Below are 21,704 nucleotides of genomic sequence, written 5' to 3' on the forward strand. Positions count from 1 at the left end.
CACCCCAGCCCCCAAACTCCCACCCAGAGCCTGCCCTGTCCTCGAGTTCCCTGCTACAGTCCAGAACCTGCACCCAGCACTCAAACTTCCTACCAGTGTCCACTTCCCTCCCACATCCAAACTCCCTCTCAGAGCATGAGGCAGGTGGCAGGGAGGGATACAGGCTCTGGGCATTCCGGACATGACCAAAATTTTTGCAAACGTGCCAGCACTGGATGGCTGGGGAGAAAGCTGCTGAGAGGCAGCCAGTCCTCACTATGCGGGTGAGTGAGAAGTGGGTAGGGTATGGATGGAACGTTGGTCAGAGTGGCTGAATTGGCAGCTAAGCTGCTCCTTACGGGGTCTAGTTGTTTATGACATAGTGCAGGGATCAGCAACTTGCAGCTGCATGAGGGTCTTTCAGGAGTTGCTTACGACTGTGAGCACTGCAGCTGCTGGCTCCTCTTGTCGTTCTGGAGGCTGCTACCACTTAAACAATGCCGTCCATTAAAAAGGAATTCAAGCTTTTTTTGTTTGTTTGTTTGTTTGTTTTTTAAGCAGAGGCAGCCTCTGGAGTCACTGAGCAGTCAACTGCAGCATGGGGGGCGGTTAGGGAACAGGCAGGGCAGGGAGCCACCCTTATGCTCCATGTCGGGGAGGTTAGCCTGCAGGAGAGCTGGGGGAGGGGCAGCCAAGCCTCTCTTGCCATTGCTGCACAGCTGCACTGAGGAGGAGGCCGCAGCAGGGAGTAACGGCAGTACATGGAATTTGTTGGATGAGGCAGGTAAATCCTGGAGTTGGGTGGGCAGTTTGGGGATGGAGGGGTTAAATGTGGGGTGGGTGGTGATTTGGAGCTGAAGGGGTTAAACCTGGGGTTGTGGGGATGGGTTTGGGGGATGCAGGTAAAGCTTGGGGTAGTGGGTAAGTTTGGTGCGTGAAGCCTGGAGATGGGAGTAACTTACCTTTCTATTTGGTAGAAATCATTGTGTGCTCACTGTTCTTACTATAGGTGTGACAGAAAGTAGAGTTTGACATTATTTATTAAGGACTGTCTCCTATTCATATGCACTGCAGCTCTTGAAGTATTGACTTTGTAACTTTGAAAAAATGGCTCTTCTTGCTATTTTGGTTGCACACCCCTGACATAGTGAGAGAGGAAGAAGAAAGTGATTGAAAGAGCAGGAACTGCATTAATTTTCTAACCTACTGTCTCCTATGCTGAGTTGAAAATGTAAAATTAATAATAAATACTAGAGGAAACACTGAACAGAAAAGTAAGACACTAGTGATGGGCTGAATTAGAAAAGGAAATGTACTGGGGGCAGAAAAATAAGGTTGATCTTGTTAAAACTTTAAGAAATATTAAGCAATTTAAACACTTAGTCTGAGGGACTATAGCCACTGAGAGTGACCAAGAAAGACGAGAGGAAGAAGAAGTGTATAAAGGCAGAAAAAAGGACAAGGGATGTGCAATACCCTTTATTTAGATTTAAAATATTTACATTTAAAATATGGCTAACATTTACCTTTTAAGGCCGCGTCTACATGTGCACGCTACTTCGAAGTAGCGGCGCCAACTTCGAAATAGCGCCCATCACGGCTACACGTATTGGGCGCTATTTCGAAGTTGAAATCGACGTTAGGCGGCGAGACGTCGAAGTCGTTAACCCCATGATGGGATGGGAATAGTGCCCTACTTCGAAGTTGAACGTCGAAGTAGGGCACGTGTAGACGAAACGCGTCCCGCAACATCGAAATAGCGGGGTCCGCCATGGAGGCCATCAGCTGAGGGGTTGAGAGACGCTCTCTCTCCAGCCCCTGTGGGGCTTTATGGTCACCGTGGGCAGCAGCCCTTAGCCCAGGGCTTCTGGATACTGCTGCTGCAGCTGGGGATCCATGCTGCATGCACAGGGTCTGCAACCAGTTGTCGGCTCTGTGGATCTTGTGTTGTTTAGTGCAACTGTGTCTGGGAGGGGCCCTTTAAGGGAGCGACTTGCTGTTGAGTCCGCCCTGTGACCCTTTCTGCAGCTGTTCCTGGCACCCTTATTTCGATGTGTGCTACTTTGGCGTGTAGGCGTTCCCTCGCAGCGCCTATTTCAATGTGGTGATGCCCAACGTCGAAGTTGAACGTCGACGTTGCCAGCCCTGGAGGACATGTAGACGTTATTCGTCGAAATAGACTATTTCAATGTCGCGTGCATGTGTAGACATAGCCTAAACATTTTAATGAAAAAAATCTATTCACCTAGACACCTTACAGTTTATGACCATGATCTTGCAGGTGAAGCTATCCTTCATTCTTCTAGTGATGCTGTTCAAGTCCTCCTCCTCACCACCAAAAAGTTAAGTCACTTCTGCCTTCATTTTAGGTTTGCCCAACTTTGACAGAATACATACTGCAGTGATTGCTCCTGTTTCTTATTCAAATGGTATATAGTCCTCCACATTCATTGTACACACAAGTAATTAAAAAAGACAAGGAAGGCTGTTGGGTGATGACAATAAACCTAACTATTGCATCATTTGTGAAACAAAGGCACTTAAGAGCTAGGAAATAAATAATGATAGAAATAATTAATCTTACATTGCTCACTGTCTTACTGTATATTTCATTAGCATTAAAATGTGTTAAAAGAGAATGTTATGTAGGCTACAAAATCAAGCACTTACAACTCAGAAAGGTCCAGATTTACAATTGCTCTTGCAATCTTAGTTCCATGCCCTTATGTATCCTCGCTCATACACTGAGGTTATGTCTACATTAGGCCAAGAAAGTCGACTGCTGATAAACAATTCTAGCTATGGCAATTGGACAGCTAAAATTGACATATCTGTGCTTGGCTGACTTGGCTGTCTGTACTGGGGAAGGTCAATGGGAGAGTTTCTCCCATCAACCTCTCTTACCCTCACATCTCACGAGGAGTGCAGGGGTCGACTGCGACCTCTGAGAGGTTGATTTCACATGTCCATATTAGACATGCAAAATTGAACCCTGGAAGATTGACCGTGAGTGGGTTGATCTTCAGGGTAGTGTAGACCTGCCCTGACTGAGGTAGGGATCCTGGAGAACAAAGCAGCATATAATGGCTATATCATAGTGCATATGCACAAGGGGACAGAATTACGATTGTGCAGGCATCCTTAAACTTGGCGTCTTCACAAATTAAAGGTTAGATTGTTGCAACCAAACTGTCTATTCTACTTACATAAGGTTTTTAGATTTATCACCTGTATCTACTAAAAAGTCCAAAGGATTAACCAAACTAGCTTGGAGAAGGTACAGACCAAGCAATGGGTTCTAAAGTGTGGTTGAGGGTACCCGATTAACCTGGCAGTGCACATGCCTGTACTCTCTAGCTCTTCTACCTACCCTATGCTGCCAGTTTCCTGAGATTTGGGGGAAGCTCCTATGCCCACAGTTTAGGTAGATATAAAAATACTTTATAAATGAAAGGTTTTTTAAAGGCTAGAGAGCTGTTACTCTCTAGGACTGGTAACCGGATCAAGAAGGGGGAACAAAACCAAAACTTAAATCTTATTCATCTCAAATGCAATATTTCTGCCTGAACACGCTGCTTTTACTATTCTGGCTCAATCTCTGATGTCAGAAAGAAAAGTCAATATAGTGCCTGCAGGTTCTTTTTCTTTGTTTACTTATTATTCAATCTTCTAAGCTTTTTATACACACTTTCATTTTGTAGAAGGTTTTCTTACATCTTGCTTCAAAAATAAATGCCACATTTTTCTTCATAAGTTAATCAACCAAGAGCTGTATTTTGGGGACTTCCAACACCGACATGTTCCTGGATCCATTCAGTTCTCTATGTTTTTGTTCCAATGTATCCCTATATTCCTTTTTTCCAAGTTTCTTGGGAAAGCTGGCCTGTTCTGAAGCTGCTTGCCCATTATACAAATTGCAGTTTTGGGGTTTATAGTCCCTAGACAGTTATCTGCTAGGTAGAGCTTCCCATACGAGACCATTTTGGAGAGAAAGGATCTATTTTTGTTTTTTTAAGGAGGGATTGATGTGGGTATATATTCATTATTATGATTTCCAGTATTGTGTATTTGGAGTTTTTGTCTCCATTTTGTTCTGATTTAGTACCTGCTGAAGTCACAGGTAAAACTGACTGCTCAAGCTGTGGACAGATTTCCATGGATCAGGCATTTCAAAACCCAAAATTACAAGTGAACATGCATGGGTTGCTTAACTGCTATCTCATTTCATCTAATTCTGCAGAGATCTCACAGCCATCAGAAGCAATAATATGTTCAACGTTTACATAGCTAGCTATTGACTATTTTGCAAAGGTTCATACACTTCACATATATTTACCAGTGTAGTACACTCTTTTCAGTTGTACTTCTAGGGCAAATTATTACATAAAGTAATGTTACTTGCCTTAAATTCTATTGTGCTTACGATTTAGTATGAACTAACATTTGCAGAAAATAAATTTCAGATTTGTCTCTGAATTTTTACATGAGATATTTGATTTTAATGTTTATTCTAATCTATTTAGGTTCCCTGGGCCACATCTCAAGTTGCAAATATTAAAAACCTAAAGCAATACTCTCAGTGAACAATTCGAAATACAGCTTATTGCTACTGACAGAGCAGTCCCATCCAATTTCTTTTGATGGATCCTGTATGCCATTTAGCAAGTAAATGTTGGCATGCTGTTAAGATTAACACATTCCGCTATGTCATTTGTACTTGAAGATCTTTCTTCAAATTCACCTTCTCCTAAAAGTTGCCTATTGAAGTTATAAACACTACACTTAAGACAGCTGTTTTAACAGAAATTTGATTTTATGGCATTATAATTGTGGCAGTTCTGCTGTTTAGGCACCTATTGAAAACATAGGAAAAATACACTTTTTAATTCCAGTTCAATGCCTTATTCACAGAAGCTCTTTTAATAATATCACATTCCCATCCTCCAGCTGTACCATGCTTCTAACTGGGAAACACATGCATGTGTAGGCAACTCCAGATGATAGAAGCATTTTAGATTGGGAACCAATGCTTTATCGAACAGCTCAGCAGCCACAGTTGCATACTCTAAGAGGCATGATCCAAGATACCATTACTCAACAAACGCATATACATATTACATTGTCCCTCCAAAATTTTGTTCTCATGCAATTGCTGTCTTAGATGCTTCCTAGAGACACAGCATGGTCATGTAGGCTGGTCATGGGACTGGGACACAGGAACTTTCTCAAAGCTTAGATTCCAAATAGGTGGCATTTTCAAAAGCTCTCACAGTTAGTCCCACTGAATTTGGTGCCATTTTACCATTTCTACAACGGAAGTAGGCAAGCCACCACTGAGAGCTTTTGACAATCACAAACACTGTGTAAGTAGTAAGTATTTCTAGTATGGACTAGATTTTAGTTGTATCATTTTATTCTTCATATTAATGGACACTGATGTAAGCTAATCAGATTATTCCATACATGTCCAGAGTATATTCTGGCTTTAAGTCTTCCATTAAATGTGCTTTTGCAAAAGCCATATTATCTTTGGGAAGACTCTGTATGCACTTGAGACTTTTCTGCTGTGCTGAATTTATGAATTGCATGCCTCTTTTCTTTAAATGACCTGAAGTCCCCCACTCCCTGCTGCAGAGACAGTTGCAATATTGTATTTAGTTACAGCCTTCTACCAGGAAGGGAAAGACATTGTTAAGAGCCATGGATATCTTACTTTCCTTCTGTCTTGTTCTGTGGAGTTATTTGCAATTTAAGTATACTTGAGCACATTTTGTATGGAACAGCACCCAGGGAAATTTGATTTTCCTGAAAAATTGGTGTTTTAGGAATATTTTCCTTGCAGAATGGTTTTATATTTTCAGTGAAAAACAGGGTTTATTGTCATGAGAGGAGGATAGCACTATATTATCTTCAAGAGCAACAAAAAGTCCTGTGGCACCTTATAGACTAACAGATATTTTGGAGCGTAAGCTTTCATGGGCAAAGACCCGGGCCTTTGCAATTTAATTTTTTCAAAGACCCGGGTCGTTGCCCACGAAAGCTTATGCTCCAAAATATCTGTTAGTCTATAAGGTGCCACAGGACTTCTTGTTGTTCTGAAAGATACAGACTAACACGGTGACCTCTCTGATACTTGTCATTATGCTATCTGTAACTAAACTTCTGAAATCCTGAGTGTACTATAGTTAATGCTAAAACTCCCATTGTTGACCATGGGCCAATCATCCTCAGAGTATACGATGTGGTAAATCTGTATATTTGCTGTATATTGCGCATACTGTATTGCTAAAATAAGACCATCAACTTCTGAAGATTTAACCATTCTCTATTAGTGGGAATATCAGAAGAAATTTCTTTACTGGTTTTATAACAATTCCCCTTGAGAAGTAAGTCTTCTCTTTCTGCAGACCAGTTCTTAAAAAGGAAAACAAACAAACACACACAAAAAAAAAAGAAACGAAAAAACCGGAGCATTCCAGGAAACCGTTCTTTTCTCTAACTGTAATAGCCATGGACATCCCTAACAATCTTTCTGTATCTTCATTTTTCACCACATGGGTCTCACTTTCTCGGACATAGCCCATCTTCTGAATTTCTGCTTTAACTCTGATGCAATGCAGTTTTGGACAAGCAAAAGGAAGAAATAGATGACTCTTTTTATTGAAGATAATAGCGGTTTATAGAAAACTTTCAGGTAGGCTCAAAGTGCCCTGGCTGAGATATTAAGGCCTTTGCAATTTAATTTTGTCAGATTGCAGTGCAGGAGCAAGCAATCTTCCATTAGAATCACAATTTCCCAGAGTTCTGTGTTAATGGGGATTAAAGGCCCCCTTAATGTTTGCAATTCCTGTAGGGGCCAGGTTACCTGCTAGAAGCAGATAGTTTTTTAGACCTACCGCTGCACCATATATTCAGCCACAATATGTGTATTAGAAAGGGGTTGAGTGTAATACAAACTCTCTTGAAAGAATGATGGTCAGATCTGCCGAAGTAAATCCAAACACAGTGAGATTGTTTCAGCATAAAACAATACTAAAATGTCTCAATGTTTACGTCATGACACGAAGACTAGATTGTCCCCGGTCCTGCCCTCCCCTTGGGATGATCTTGTAATCTGCAGCATATTCTAGAAAGAGCAACATTACCAGAAAAAAAAATATATATATATATCCATGTGGAGCACCACTGAACATTTCCATAGATAACACAGGAAATAGGATTCAGAAAAGATCCCAAATCCATATGTATGTCTATTTTCATTTTACGATTTTGTGGCTTCCCACAGCTGTTAATTGGCCAATTCCCAAGATAGTACTTTCTCTGTGTGAGAGACAGCTACTGAGCATATTTATTCATGTGAGGACAATTTTATAGAACATCTAACTGTGCGATAGAACACCAACTGTTAGGTTTCATTGAAGTGTGCAGCACTCATCTGTACTTTATTTGATTTTTTGTGTGTTTAGATTCATTAACTCTTAAAAAGCTCCACACCATTTGTATATATCAGAGTAAAGTTAGTTTAAAGTGATATGTTTCCTTTTGTGCTAGATACTTTCAGATTCTTTTTGCTTGTGTATGTACTGTATATAATATAGCTGCAGTCTTTTCCTCTTTGTGCTATGAATATAAGGTAGCTCTGTATTCTGTACAACATCATAAAATGCATTCAGTTCTTATACTGCTTGATTTACAATACATATTGTAAAATGATTAGCAATTCCTGTGACTATTTATACATGGCCATATTGTGGTGAAAACTGTGATGATGGCAACAATGTTTAAAGTTTAGTTTTATCATATGTTACTGTGACATTAGTTGATACAGGGATTTGTTGATAAAGTGGAGTTATGAATGGAACAACAATGTACACCTGATGGACAGCTGCAGTCAGTACATGATCTATCTTTTGGTATGGGATGTGAACAAAAGTGCTCATCTTTTCACTGAATAGAATGATATATGACTGGCCCATCACTGAAGAAGGCTGCTCTTATTGCCATGGTCAAATTGATCTCCCAAGTGTCAAACCCACTCTCTTCATCACACAGAAAGATCTAAGATATGAAGTATCCTCAAAATCAACAAATTTCAAAAGGAAACGTCATTTTGAAATGAGAAATCAAAATATTTCCTTCAGTTATTCAGCTGAAACTAGTCACTGAAAATGACCCAAATCCGCAAATGTTGTCCTGGACAATGAATTATCCATCACATTTTCTATACAGATAAAAACATCACCAATCTCTAGTACAGACTAAAGAAGCTGGTTTATGATTCTGGCTGATACAATAATGTTGTGTTCTAAGTGTTTCCACCAATTTGCAGTAGCATGGTATTTCAAATGCATCAAGAGCTAGGTATATGAAAAATTCAAGGATGTTGTGTCTGATCAGTCCTGAGGATCTTGTGGTGGATCAATTACTATTTTCTCCTATGATTTATGGCAAGAATGACTAGCTTTAGTGTTCAGAAGTAATGTATAGATAGTAGGGCATCTGCCTGCCTGTCTTCTTGTACATATTGGAAGCTAGAGGGAATGAAAAAAGGCAGCTTGATACCTCTGAAATAAGTCTTTTGGTGCTGGATGGAAACTGTAGCCTGTTAAAACTAGTTCCCAAACATGAAAGAAGGCCAAATAGGATGGAGCTGGGCCCTGGAAGGAGTGGTCTAGCTGAAAAGAGGGAATTAAATTTAAATTTTAAATAGAGAACTTAAATTAGCTTTGGGAGCATATGAGAACTTCTGGATGCATATTTAATCTGACCTCTATAGTTTCTGAAATCTACTCCTCATTATGAAAATGAGAAGTCCAGAAAAGGTTGAGCATGAACTGTTTTGTATTTCTCACCAGGGAATAACTTAAGAAGATCAGTAGGTAAGACAAATTAGATTCAGGAATAAATAAAACAAGATCACTGTAAAAGTGAAAATTGTGGCATAAAAGAGGGAAGATTGTGAAACAGGAACACGAGACTCCAATATACATTGATTTAATGGGGATCTAATTCCAATCTAGTCAAAATGATAGTTTGCAAATTCCTCTGACCTCTGTCTGTTTGCAAAGACCCGTAATGACTAAAAGATAGTCTAGCTATCTGTCTGTTTTATCTATGCTTTTCTGCTAAAACCATCACATCAGTGTCCAGGCTGTAGGAAACATTAATACTATTGTATTTGGGTAGTGAGTGCATAGGAATCCAGATCAAGGTCCCATGATGCTATGCACTGAAAAATGAGAGGAATACAGACCATCCCTGCCCCACAGAGCTCACAATGTAGATCATAACAAGACTGCAAAAAGAGATAAAGTTTCACCCTGCTCCAAAGCTCCTGCCATGAACTTCTTTACTGTCTGCTTCATTTTGTTCCTCATATAAGCCGTGTCTACACGTGCACGCTACTTCGAAGTAGTGGCACTAACTTCGAAATAGCGCCCGTCACGGCTGCATGTGTTGGGCGTTATTTCTATGTTAACATCGATGTTAGGCGGCAAGACGTCGAAGCCGCTAACCCCATGAGGGGATGGGAATAGCGCCCTACTTCGAAGTTGAATGTCGAAGTAGGGCACGTGTAGACGATCCGCGTCCCGCAACATCGAAATAGTGGGGTCCGCCATGGTGGCCATCAGCTGAGGGGTTGAGAGGCGCTCTCTCTCCAGCCCCTGCGGGGCTCTATGGTCACCGTGGGCAGCAGCCCTTAGCCCAGGGCTTCTGGCTACTGCTGCTGCAGCTGGGGATCCATGCTGCATGCACAGGGTCTGCAACCAGTTGTTGGCTCTGTGGATCTTGTGTTGTTTAGTGCAAGTGTGTCTGGGAGGGGCCCTTTAAGGGAGCGGCTTGCTGTTGAGTCCGCCCTGTGACCCTTTCTGCAGCTGTTCCTGGCACCCTTATTTCGATGTGTGCTACTTTGGCGTGTAGACGTTCCCTCGCAGCGCCTATTTCAATGTGGTGCTGCCCAATGTCGAAGTTGAACGTCGACGTTGCCAGCCCTGGAGGACATGTAGACGTTATTCGTCGAAATAGACTATTTCGATGTTGCTACATCGAAATAAGCTACTTTGATGTAGGCTTCACGTGTAGGCGTAGCTATAAAAACACATAACTTGTTAATGACAGTATATTTATTGTGTTGAACAAAAATGGGGCAGGAGGCATGGGAGTTTTACAGGGTTTACAGGCCAGCATGTATCATAAAGGGGGCACCTCTTTAACAGAAACGGACATGACTTCCATGTTGCTGTCTGGTTATTCATAAAGCTGTTTTTAAAGCCTCCATAACTGCCACTTGCCATGTTTTCCTTATTGCCCTGCTGGCTGGCTGCTCATAATTACTGGCCAAGTGATCTGCCTTGGCCCTCCAGCTTGGCATGAAGTTTTCTCCCTAATTCTCATATAAATTATGGAGCACACACCAGGCTGCCACAAGGGGAATGTTGCTTTCACTGCAGTAAACTAGCTCCTGAACCTACCCTTTAAACTACCATATGCACATTTTACTACCGTTCCGCACTTGCTCAGCCTTTACGTGAACTGCTCCTTAGTGCATCCAGGCTGCCTGTGTATCGCTTCATGAAGAGCCAAGGGAGCAAGGGGTAAGCTGGGTCTCCCAAAATCACTAATGACATCTCTACATGTCCAATGGTGATTTTCTTGTCTGAGAAGATAGTTCTTCTACTGCAGCTTTCTGCAGCTTTCTGGTCAGACCAGAGTTCCTAAAGATGCACGTGTTGATGTCTGTGAAATATGCTTTGTGATCCACAAATACCTGCAACACCATGAGGAATTCCCCGTTTGTGGTTTAAGTACTCTGTAGCGAGGTGGTCTGGTACCAAACTTGGGATGAGTGTTCCATCTATTGCCCTGTCACAGTTAGGGAATCCCATCATGGGAAAACAACCCACTATGTCCTGCACATTTTCCAGAGTCACCGTTCTTCATGGCAGAAGGATACTATTGCATTGACTACCTGGGTCACAGTAGCCCTCACTATAGGTTTACCCACTCTGGCTGGATTGCCTTGTGACCTGTAGCTGTCTGGCACTGCATGCTTCCATAGACCTATCACCACCCACTTCTGAACTGTCATAACAGATCTCATTTTGGTATGCTGTAATTCAGAGTGGAGGAAAGCAATTCATAAAGTTCCTTGAAAATGGCTTTATGCATGCAACAGTTTTGTAGTGCTGCTGATCATGCCATACCTGCACAAAAGGGTGGTCCCACAAGTCTGAGCTTGTTTCACAGCACCAGAACTAGCATTCCACTGTGCACAAAACATGGATTGCAGCCAGCATCTGCCCATTGCTCTCTTCCAGTGTTGCACCCATGTGCATGTCCCTGTCCTCCTCAGTCTTGATCACTCTGATGGCTGCTTCTTAATCTTTGCACATATGCATAGATATCCAGTGAAAAAAAGGGTTCAAAACGACTGTTGTTATTGCTTTGTAATGGAAGGGAGTGGAGTCAAGTGCACTATAGGAAGCTGACAAAACATACCCAGAACCACCTGGGGCACTGTTTTTGTCCTGTCAGGCAATGGGAACTTAACCCAGGATACAAGGAGGCAGCAGGATCTGTGGGGTGGGTATCCACAGTGTATTGTTGTTGAAGTCAAAGGAGCCCATCTCCATCGACTTCATGTGCCAGTGGGGCGTGCAACCTTGAGTTTACAAAACAGGGTGCTAAAAAGTCAACCTTACTAACTTCAACTTAATATCCCTATGTAGATATACCTTAAGTGTGGAACAAGATAATGATGATATGTATGTTTGCATAAATAGGCAGTGGTCAGATTAGCTAGGGGTAGCTGTCATCTTAGAACTGAAACAACAGGAAAACTTTTCTGATATAGGACCTAAACTCATCACCCTTATACTGCCATTGGTGTCAGTTGTCTAGTGACTCTTCTGCTACTCAGTTGTAGGGAAACACCTACCAGAACAGTTTTGCAGCCTACTTGAAATGTAGCCAGGCTTGGATACCTGCTTGTCTTGTGAGGTGTCTGCTCTGAATTAATACAAACATAAATTTCAGATTTATAATATTTACCTTTGCTATAATGTAAAAAAGGCTACTAACAATGAAGCAGATAAAAAAATGCCTTGCAAGTGGCAAGACTGAGACTCTATTTTTATGATCATTTGTGTCGTCATTAATCCAAACAAAAACTGAGTGTATTATTAGACCTATGTATTATTTTACTTTTAAAGAGTACCTTGTGGGTAATGCTAATATCAATATAAATAGCTTCTGAGATTAACAGAACTAGCTAGGTAGTATAAAAACGTTACTAGTCTGTACAATAATATTTTCTGTTGGGAATATCATAAATCCTATGAAAAGCTGCAAGGACTGATTGCGTCTCTGATTCTATACTGGTTTCTTTCTTTCTTTCTTTCGTTCTATTCAGTCACTATTAAATATCCTACAGAACAGCACTTTTGTAGTGGATATCTACATAAATACATGTAGCTTTATTTCAATGCCTAATCATCAGATATCTTCAAAAGAAGATGAAATAGCAGCTATATCTTTGTGGTGTACCTACTTTCCTTTTCTTTATTTGCAGCTGGAGCTCAGCGATGCCCTGCCCAGTGCTATTGAATCTCTATGCTCCCTGCATCGTGCCGCCTCAAAGGCTGAGGGAGTTCTGGAGACCCCATGACAGGAAGCTGTGAGAATAGAGGCAGCAAGAAGTTGATAGGAGCAGCCCCACGCCCTCATAGCCATGCCCGGCAGTGACCATTTCTACCATGGTTGACAGCCAACCACCCCATGACCCGTAGGGACCTCTTCCTCTCCCGGGCCCAGGGAAGCAACTGAGGAGACCCTGGAATGTGCCTGGGCCACCAAAAGAAAGGACCCCTCCTGGACTGAGCCTGAACTTTGGGAACTCCTGGGCCTGTGGCAGGATGAGGATGTCTTGAAGGTGACCACCAGGAAGAAGCAGAATGCCCCTGCATATGGCTGGCTGGCCACTGGCCTAGTGGCCTGGAAACACCCAGACTGGACCCTCAGTCAGGTGTGCTCCAGGGTAAAGGATCTGTGTCAGGGTATGCCCAAGCCAGGGATGCAGTCAGGGACAGGACTGGCCACTTGTCCCTTTTATGGGGAGCTACACAACCTCTTCAGGGGTGAAGGCAACTCTCCCTGCCCGCACCCTCTTTGACACAGAAGTGGAGGAGCCCTCTGCTGCACCCAAGGAGGAGCTGGGACTATCCAGTCACACCACTGTGTTGGAGCCAGACACAAAGGCCCCCTCAGATGACAAGTCATGTGACAGGACCCTGGTTATTGCCATGTCCTTGGGCTCATAGAGTCAGGTGACCTCAAGCAGGATGTCCCCAGACATCTTCAAGGTACCTCCAGTAAGTGCCCTGTGCTTTGCACACCCTGGGTTATAGGGGGTGGACCTGCCCCTTCAATGGCTGGAAGCAGGCCAGCCACACAGATGATTCCCCCACCCTGGACACACCACTGAGGAGTGTGACCCTGGCAGGCAGGTTAGCCTACATGTGACAACCAGCACCCACTCCTGTGGACAGTGGTGTGGGCTGTACGCATGTGGAGTGGGGATGGAAGGGGCCTCTCCTCTGGGACTGGCCAATCGCATCCAGCTTGTTGTGTTGGGAAGCCCAGGACTGGTGAAGGAGAGGGCTGGGGCAACCTCACCACTGGTGCTCAGGCAGGTCCATGCCTGGAGGCCATGTCGCCGCACCCAAGATGCTGATGTCACCCACACAGCTGCTTTCCACTGCCAAGATGAATTGGCAAAGCAGCTGTGCATGGATAAGGTGTATCTGGCATAGCAGCTGGAGGCCTGGGCTGAGCTCCCTAAGGGAGCAATCTAAGGACCATCAGCGGGGCCCTGAGGGATCAGCTGACCTGGTCTCCTGCCCCTGCCACTCCCTGTCCCACGCCCTCTCTGCTCCCTCACTGCCTCCACCCTATGCCCTCTCCACTTTCCCTGCTGCCCCACTCCCCCACTGCCCTGCTCCCATCCAAACACCCCGGCCTTCATGCTCGGCTTCACCCAGTGGATCATGGCTGCAGTGGACACCACCATTCCAGTCCCCGCCTGCTGCTGTTCCCCCTCCCGCCAAGTCTCCCCTTCCCACTGCTGAGTCTGAGCCTGCTCCCACCCCTTCCATGGTTGAACCTTCTTGTCATCCTGGCCCCATCCCAGCCCTGACAGGAACCCTGAACCTGTGGTGGTAGGGGATCCTATGGCCACCATGGCTTGAACCCCCACTCCCTTGGAGGATTAAGACTCTCCACCCATTGGCCCAAGCCCCCACTCCAAGTTCAAATGCCCCACCCCCTGGCCCAAGCCCCCCCCAAGGTATATAGTTCCTTCCGTTCACCCCAGTAAATAGTTGTCTGCATAACTTTGATATCTCAAAATATTTCATTTGTCTAAGTGAACTGTTTATTTTTTCACCACTCCTGTTTCCCTCATTATTGAGGGAGTGGTGAGGGGTGGATGGTGGGAGGGGTCATGGGTGGGGATGGAGTGAGGCTGTGGACTGGAGGACATTGCAGGGGATGTCCAGGTGAGAGTCACTGGGGTCTGTGGGCAAAGCTCTTCTCCCAGATCCACAACCCTTCATGGTGAGCTTGATGTTCGGGGACCCTGGCTGGCTGGTCAGACCCAGGGCCAGCCTCAGACATCCAGCCCAGGAGGAAGGTCTGGAGGACTTTGTGCATCTCAACATCCAGGCATGTGAGGAGACACCTGAACCACACCGTCAGGCAGCCGAAGGCACACTCCACCAGACAGTGGGCCTGGCCAAGCTGGCCGCTGAACAGGTCTTGTGTGGGGTCCATGAGCCAGGGCTGCAGGGGTAGGCTGCATCCCCCACCATACACAGGCCATGGTGACATCCCCAGCTGTAATCTCCTGCTGGGGGATTTAGGTCTCCACCTCCATCTCTGGCAGAGGCTGGAGTTGTGGAAGACCCATGCATTGTGGGCCTGGCCTAAGCAGCCCATGTAAATGTCCTTGAACCATCCACTATGGTGGGCCTGCAACACAATGGAGTGGTAACCCTTCCTGTGACTATAGCAAGCTGAGCTGTGGGCCAGGGCATAGATTGATACATGTGTGCCATTGATGGCACCGAAGCAGTGGGGGAAGCCGAGGCCAGTGAACCTGATGACAGCTGTGTCCAGGCCCCCATGTGGATGATCCTTCTGAGCAGCAGCATGTTGATTGCCCTCAAAATCTGCCCCGGTCCCCTTCTCTCCTCCAATCCCTTGCCCCATCCGAGGCCACCCCTCTGGTAGTGGGCCAGCACTGGGGTGGGGCAGCATGATCCCCCAGGGATAGGCCTCCTTGCCCCTCTGCCCCAACCTGTCATACTCACGACCCTGGTCTCCAAGGGTCCCTCTTGACTTGAAGCCCCCTCCTCATCCTTACTCCTCATGCTGGTCCTGAGGGCTGAGCATGCCTTATCTCCATGAGGACAGACCCAATGGTAGACTTGCTCACCCCCAATTGCTGCCCCACAGAGTGGTAGCTGTCCAGGCAGGCCAGCTACCACACAGTGATGGCTATGTGCATCTCAAAGGATAGGGTAGGCCACATGTGAGTGTTCTGGCATCACAGGCTGGGGGTGATCCAGCTCCAGAAATGTTTCCTCCCCCATGCAGAAATTCCAGAAACACTGCACATCATCCCATTTGCCCATCACCAGCTGGAACCACAAGTTGGAGCTGGTTGGGTAGCTCCACAGTACCTGATAACCCAGGAGGGGTGCATGGCCAGGGCCCTGCGGGATTGAGCTCCTCAGCCCTGGTGGTAGGCCTGTCCCACCGTATGAGTTGCAGCAGAGCCATGATGACAGTCGCCAGCAGCCCACCCAGGGTGTGGTTGCAGTGCTGAAGCTGCTGTGGGTCCATGGCTGTGGCCTAGCAGTTTGTGGTCCCTGCACTGGCTCTGCTTCCCTTTGGTCAGCTCAGCAGGCCTCAGCATGTGCAGGTGAGAGTGTTTGAGAGGGGCCCTTTAAGAGAGTGCATGGCTGGTAATTCAACTCCCTCTGCTGCATTTCTTGCCTCTTTCTTTCAAAAGAGCATCCAGGTCTGTGTGGCCACTGTCTTTCGAAAGAAGATTTTTCAGAACATCTCTTCTGAAAGAACTTCTTTTGAAGGACTGTTGTAGTGTAGCCCTAGCATGAGAGTATAAATTTTATGTGTAATACCCATACACCCCTTTGGTCTTTGCAAACACTATTATGTGAAATGGAATATAAAAGTTATTTACAATAAAAAGGCTGGGACAAACCAAATCCACGTTTGTTGACTGATTTTTATAAATGTTTCTATTTTAAACAATTAACAGCTGTAGAGACAATGGGTGAACACTTGTACTGCCTCTCTGTGGCCCAGCACATCACCTACAGTCTGGCAGCTTTATACCATCTTGCCACCCTCCCAAACTTGGAATCTTTTGTGTCCCTAAGGTAACAACCTGTTTGGGACTTGTCATATTATGATAGTCTGAGCCATTGAAGGTAATGGAGCTATTCTGATTTGTATTAGCTGGATAATCTGGTCTTGAGTTTTTGGATTAAGGGATTATTCTTTAAAACACTGGGAGCTGTTCTTTTGAGCAGTGTAGGAAGTACATACTTTGAACCTCTTGACCCTCCGTATGTTGAAGTTGTTGGTAATTACAGACTTCATACAACTGAAAAATGACTAATATAGAAAGCATTTGTTTTATACGCTTTCACCATTGGGTAGTAATTTTCTTGCAACAAAATATGTCTTCATGTTTATGGAATGAATAAAGAAAAGAGAACTATACAGAAGTGGCTTAGTATGGTATTACACGCATTACAATTACTGGGCAGCTTACGCACATATTCTTCTAGTTTAACAAGTAAATTGGTTTAGCAAGGCTTCTGTTCTTAGCTGATTATTAAACAGAAGTGAGAAAGTATTGACCTGCAGTTTAGTAATGGTTGTATTCACTTCTGCATCATTAACTTGAACTATTTCGTGTTCCAACTCATTAGCACACTCTTATTAGAATCATAGGGTTAGAAGAGACTTCAGGAGGTCATAAAGTCAAACCCTGGCTAAAAGCAGGAGCAATCACAATTTAATCATCCCAGACAGTGCTTTGCCAAGATGGGACAGAAAAACCTCTAGGGAGATTCCAGCACCTCCCTAGGAAACACACTCCATCCACCCTAGTGAAATAGTTTTACTAATATCCAACCAGAACTTCCACACTGCAACTTCAAAGCATTGCTCCCTGTTCTGCTTTCTGTCATGACTGAGAACAGCCCCTCTCCATTCTCTTTGGATTCCTGCTATAAAATCCCTCAACTCTTCTGTTCTGTAGACTAGATAAGTCCAAATCCCTCAGCCGCTCCTCATAAGTCATGTCTCCAGCCCCCTAAACATTGTTATGTCCCTCCACTGGACACTCTCCAATGTGTCTACATCCTTTCTGTAACAGAAAGGCCCAGTATTTGACACAGTACTCCAGATGTGGTCTCACCAGCGCTGAATAAAGGGGAATGATTGCTTTCCTAGATCTGCTGGCAATGTTTCTACCAATGCAGCCCAATATGCCTTTAGCCTTTTTGGCTTATTCATCCACCAAGCTTTGAGGTTTGGTCTTTCAGAGCTGTACCTTGGGTTCCCTTCTCCTGGATCATGAAATGGTTCAGAACCAACCAGTCTTCTCTGAAGGTGTTACATGGGAAAGCCTGGGTGGCTAGTGTTGCTGCACTAAATAGCCATAACAGAAGAGAGACTGTCCTCTTCTTTACTTCTGATTCAAGAAAGACTTCAGGCCATTGTTTGTGTTTTCAGAATGGCACGGGGACTTTTAAGAGACATCTTTTAATGTTGCACTCTCCTTCTGCAGCTTGTTTATCATCTGCCTCCTCCAAACCGGTTTCTTTTATTCGGACATTACTCACCTGCAGTTTTGTACCCCATGCCTGACAGATGGGCACATGAAGCACAAGTATTTCTTTCCTACCATTGCCATCAGTATGTAACTGTCCTTTCTGCAAGCTGTAATTGTGAGTGGGGTGGTACACCAGTCCCTTTCAGAGAGTAGATAGTGTGATCTATTTACCATTAACTCAGAATCATAGAACACTAGAACTGGAAGGAACCTCAAGAGATCATCAAGTACAGTCCCCTGCCCCCACACCAGGACCAACTATTGTCTAGAGCTTGGAAGTAAGTACTGAATAGTCCCAAGACTCTAGCCCTTAGCGAATCACTGTTAAGTACACTCTTCTAGAAAGCAAAATTTTATTTTCTTGACTAGCAGACTAGAATGGGTACAAATACTTGAGTACAATGGCTTAGTTTCCATGTAAGGTCAACACAGGAATTCCTAACTCTTCCCATAGTCCAGTAGAGGGGTTCACTTGTACCCATATGGACCTTCTCTTGCCCAAAGCCTGGTGTTTTTCTTTGGGTCCCTTCATGCAACTGAGGGTTATTAAGTGCTGGTTTGCAGATCGTTCTGGCCAGAGCTCACTCCTAGTCTGGTCTTCTGCATTGTCACTTTGCCATGTGGTTCACCTATCCCTCTTTAGCTAATGTCAACTCTCTGGCTCTCTCTCTGGCACTTGCCCAGTGCTTTCAGAATGTAAGCTCTTCTTCATGTTTGCTAAGAACCACAGAACCTGGTTTAGAAGCTGAACTGGTCCCTGTGCCTCATAGAAAGATGTGTAATCCAGACCTCTCCTTCTAGCTCTCTTCAGGGGCACCGACACAAGAAAGGAAGCTGCAGGATCAGTATAGTATATGCCAGATGCTGTTTTGCTCAGGTTGTTTGCAGTGGTAACTCAGCTGCAGTTTCTGTTTCTTTACTGCTGATTTCATCATCTTCTATGAAGCTCAGTTTAATTGTTCTTAATTACCTGTTAAAATTAGTGCATAAATCTCAGACAAAAACTGTGGGTGGAATAAATAAGTCTGCCTGTGTCATGGGATGTTTCTTCTATCCATTTTTGTGTCCCCTCCAGGGGTTACATTGGGGAAAACCTTGGTTGCAAATGTGAAAAATGGTCATTGATGGGAGGAAGTCTTCAGACTGATAACATTTTGATTTTAGTGGTTCCATGGAAAAACTGCATAGGGAGCGCTGCATATGTTTAGATGGAGTTTCCCAAACAATTATTACTGCAGCATTCCTTTTTCTCAGGGGTACACTGCTTTGTGATTCTGAGCAACATTATATCAAGAAAAGAAATCTCCTGGTCTATTTATGTATTAGGTATTACCTACAGATCTAGCTTAATGGTCCCTCTTTCAGCTGAACCGCATTCCCTCCTTTGGAAATGTTCCAGGGCAGAACTGGCGTATTGCTCTTCATTAAAACTCTCAGGGCTAGATAGGGCTTTGTAAAGAGGATAATGCCGGGCACCGCTGCCCCAGAAAGAGCACTGGGAAGTACACAAAGACTCTGATCACCACCCTGGTTTTGTGTGCCTCAAATTGTTTGTCAAACTGAATGTGAGTTTTTCTCCCTATTGGCCATGTAATTTTGGCCAGTTTTATTTCCAGGGTGACCAGTTTTATTTCCACTTTACAATATTTGCCTGAAGATCAGTTTATGCTATGTACAGTATTAAGCATAGAAGAACACTCCTATAAGCTAGGCAGGCACAAGCAGGTCCTATGGTCATAGATCATATTTTTAAATATATTCTCTTCTTGCTCCCTCTTTCTTTTTATTATTTCTTAATCTTCTTGTCTTCTTGAGTTTTTGCCTGCTGTTTCAGTCTGCCCTTATGTTAGTCCTTTCTCCTCCCCAGGTCTGAACACATTTTTATACATATTGGAGAACTGCACAATAAACTCTAGTTTGGTGTATTGAGTCCTGATGGGGAATAGGAAGGAACTGTGTCTACAGCCACTTCATGGGCACATTAGCATTGCCTGGACCATGGCTTTGGATTCTATGGGTAGAGTAGCAGCTAAAACCCACGTGCTTCACAAGCAAAATGGTAGGCACAAGTGCCACTAACTTTTTATGCTGGCTGGGCTTGTGGGAGAAGCCTGATACACCCTTTTAATGCCCATTGCAATTTTGTCATGCAATGCAAAAGAAGAGCACTCGAGGAACTGTATTGCATCTGAGGCTAAATGTATCTCACTGCTCTCATAAGCTGTGAATACACGTGCATGCTACTTCGAAGTAGCGGCACTAACTTCGAAATAGAGCCCGTCACGGCTACATGCGTCGGGCGCTATTTCGAAGTTAACTTCGACGTTAGGCGGCGAGACGTCGAAGTCGCTATCCTTATCAGGAGATGGGGATAGCGCCCTACTTCGACGTTCAACGTCGAAGTAGAGACCGTGTAGTCATTGCGCGTCCCGCAACTTCGAAATAGCGGGGTCCGCCATGGCGGCCATCAGCTGAGGGGTTGAGAGACGCTCTCTCTCCAGCCCCTGCGGGGCTCTATGGTCACCGTGGGCAGCAGCCCTTAGCCCAGGGCTTCTGGCTGCTGCTGCTGCAGCTGGGAATCCATGCTGCATGCACAGGGTCTGCAACCAGTTGTCGGCTCTGTGGATCTTGTGTTGTTTAGTGCAAGTGTGTCTGGGAGGGGCCCATTAAGGGAGCGGCTTGCTGTTGAGTCTGCCCTGTGACCCTGTCTGCAGCTGTGCCTGGCACCCTTATTTCGATGTGTGCTACTTTGGCGTGTAGATGTTCCCTCGCAGCGCCTATTTTGATGTGGTGCTGCGCAATGTCTAAGTTGAACATCGAAGTTGCCAGCCCTGGAGGACGTGTAGACGTTATTCATCGAAATAGCCTACATCGAAATAAGCTACTTCGATGTAGGCTTCACATGTAGACATAGCCATACAGTCAGCACAGATGTGCACACTGCTTTTATGCAGGGAGTGCCACAAAGTACAAAATGTTCCTAAGGGTATATGTAACTTCTGGCATTAAAGCATGTCTTAAAGTGACACCATAGGGCAATTGTGGAGAAACTAAATGAATTGGAAAACATAATCCCTGAAATACAGATAAAATCCTGGGATCTAAATTAGCTGTTGTCACTCAAGAAAGAGATTCTGGGGTCATTGTGGGTAGTTCTCAGAAAACATCTGCTCAGTGTGCAGCACCAGTCAAAAATGTTGATAATCATTAAGACAGGGATAGAGAATAAGACAGAAAATATTTTATCTCTAGGTAAATCCATGGTACACCCACATCTTGAAAACTATGCACAAATATGGTTGCCGCATCTCAAAAAAAGATATATTGGAATTGGAAAAGGTTCAGAAAAGGGCAACAAGAATGCTCAGTGGTATGTTACGGAGAAATCAACAGGACTGGGATTTTTTTAGCTTGAAAATAGATGACTGAGGGGGATATTATAGAGGTCTATAAAGTCATGTGGAGAAATTAGATGAAACAGTGCTATTTACTTCTCATAATGCAAGAACTAGGGGTCACCCAGTAAAATTAATAGGATGCAAATTTAAAACAAACAAAAGGAAGTACTTCTTCACACAGCACCTAGTCAACCTGTGGAATTCTTTGTCAGAGGATGTTGTGAAAATCAAGACTATAACAGTGTTCAAAAAAGAACTAGAAAAATTCATGGTCCATCAATGGTGATTCGCTATGATCAGCAAGGATAGTGTCTGTAGCCTCCATTTGCCAGGCACTGAGACTGAGTGCTGGGGAAGGGATCACTTGATGATTATTTTGTTCATTCCCTCTGGGTACC

The 21,704-nt window shown here is 44.3% G+C and overlaps 1 long non-coding RNA gene across 2 annotated transcripts in view; it reads left to right on the forward strand.

The window, feature by feature from the left end:
- Positions 1–14,406, forward strand: part of LOC142010231 (uncharacterized) — a 263,641-nt gene extending 249,235 nt beyond the window's left edge. For both annotated transcript variants that reach the window (XR_012644737.1, XR_012644736.1), the window contains one exon: positions 12,551–14,406. This is a non-coding gene — a long non-coding RNA (uncharacterized LOC142010231). The remainder of the gene's footprint in view (positions 1–12,550) is intronic.
- The last annotated feature ends 7,298 nt before the right edge of the window (positions 14,407–21,704 follow it).

This window comes from Carettochelys insculpta, chromosome 3, assembly GCF_033958435.1.
Source record: "Carettochelys insculpta isolate YL-2023 chromosome 3, ASM3395843v1, whole genome shotgun sequence".
NCBI lineage: Eukaryota > Metazoa > Chordata > Testudines > Carettochelyidae > Carettochelys > Carettochelys insculpta.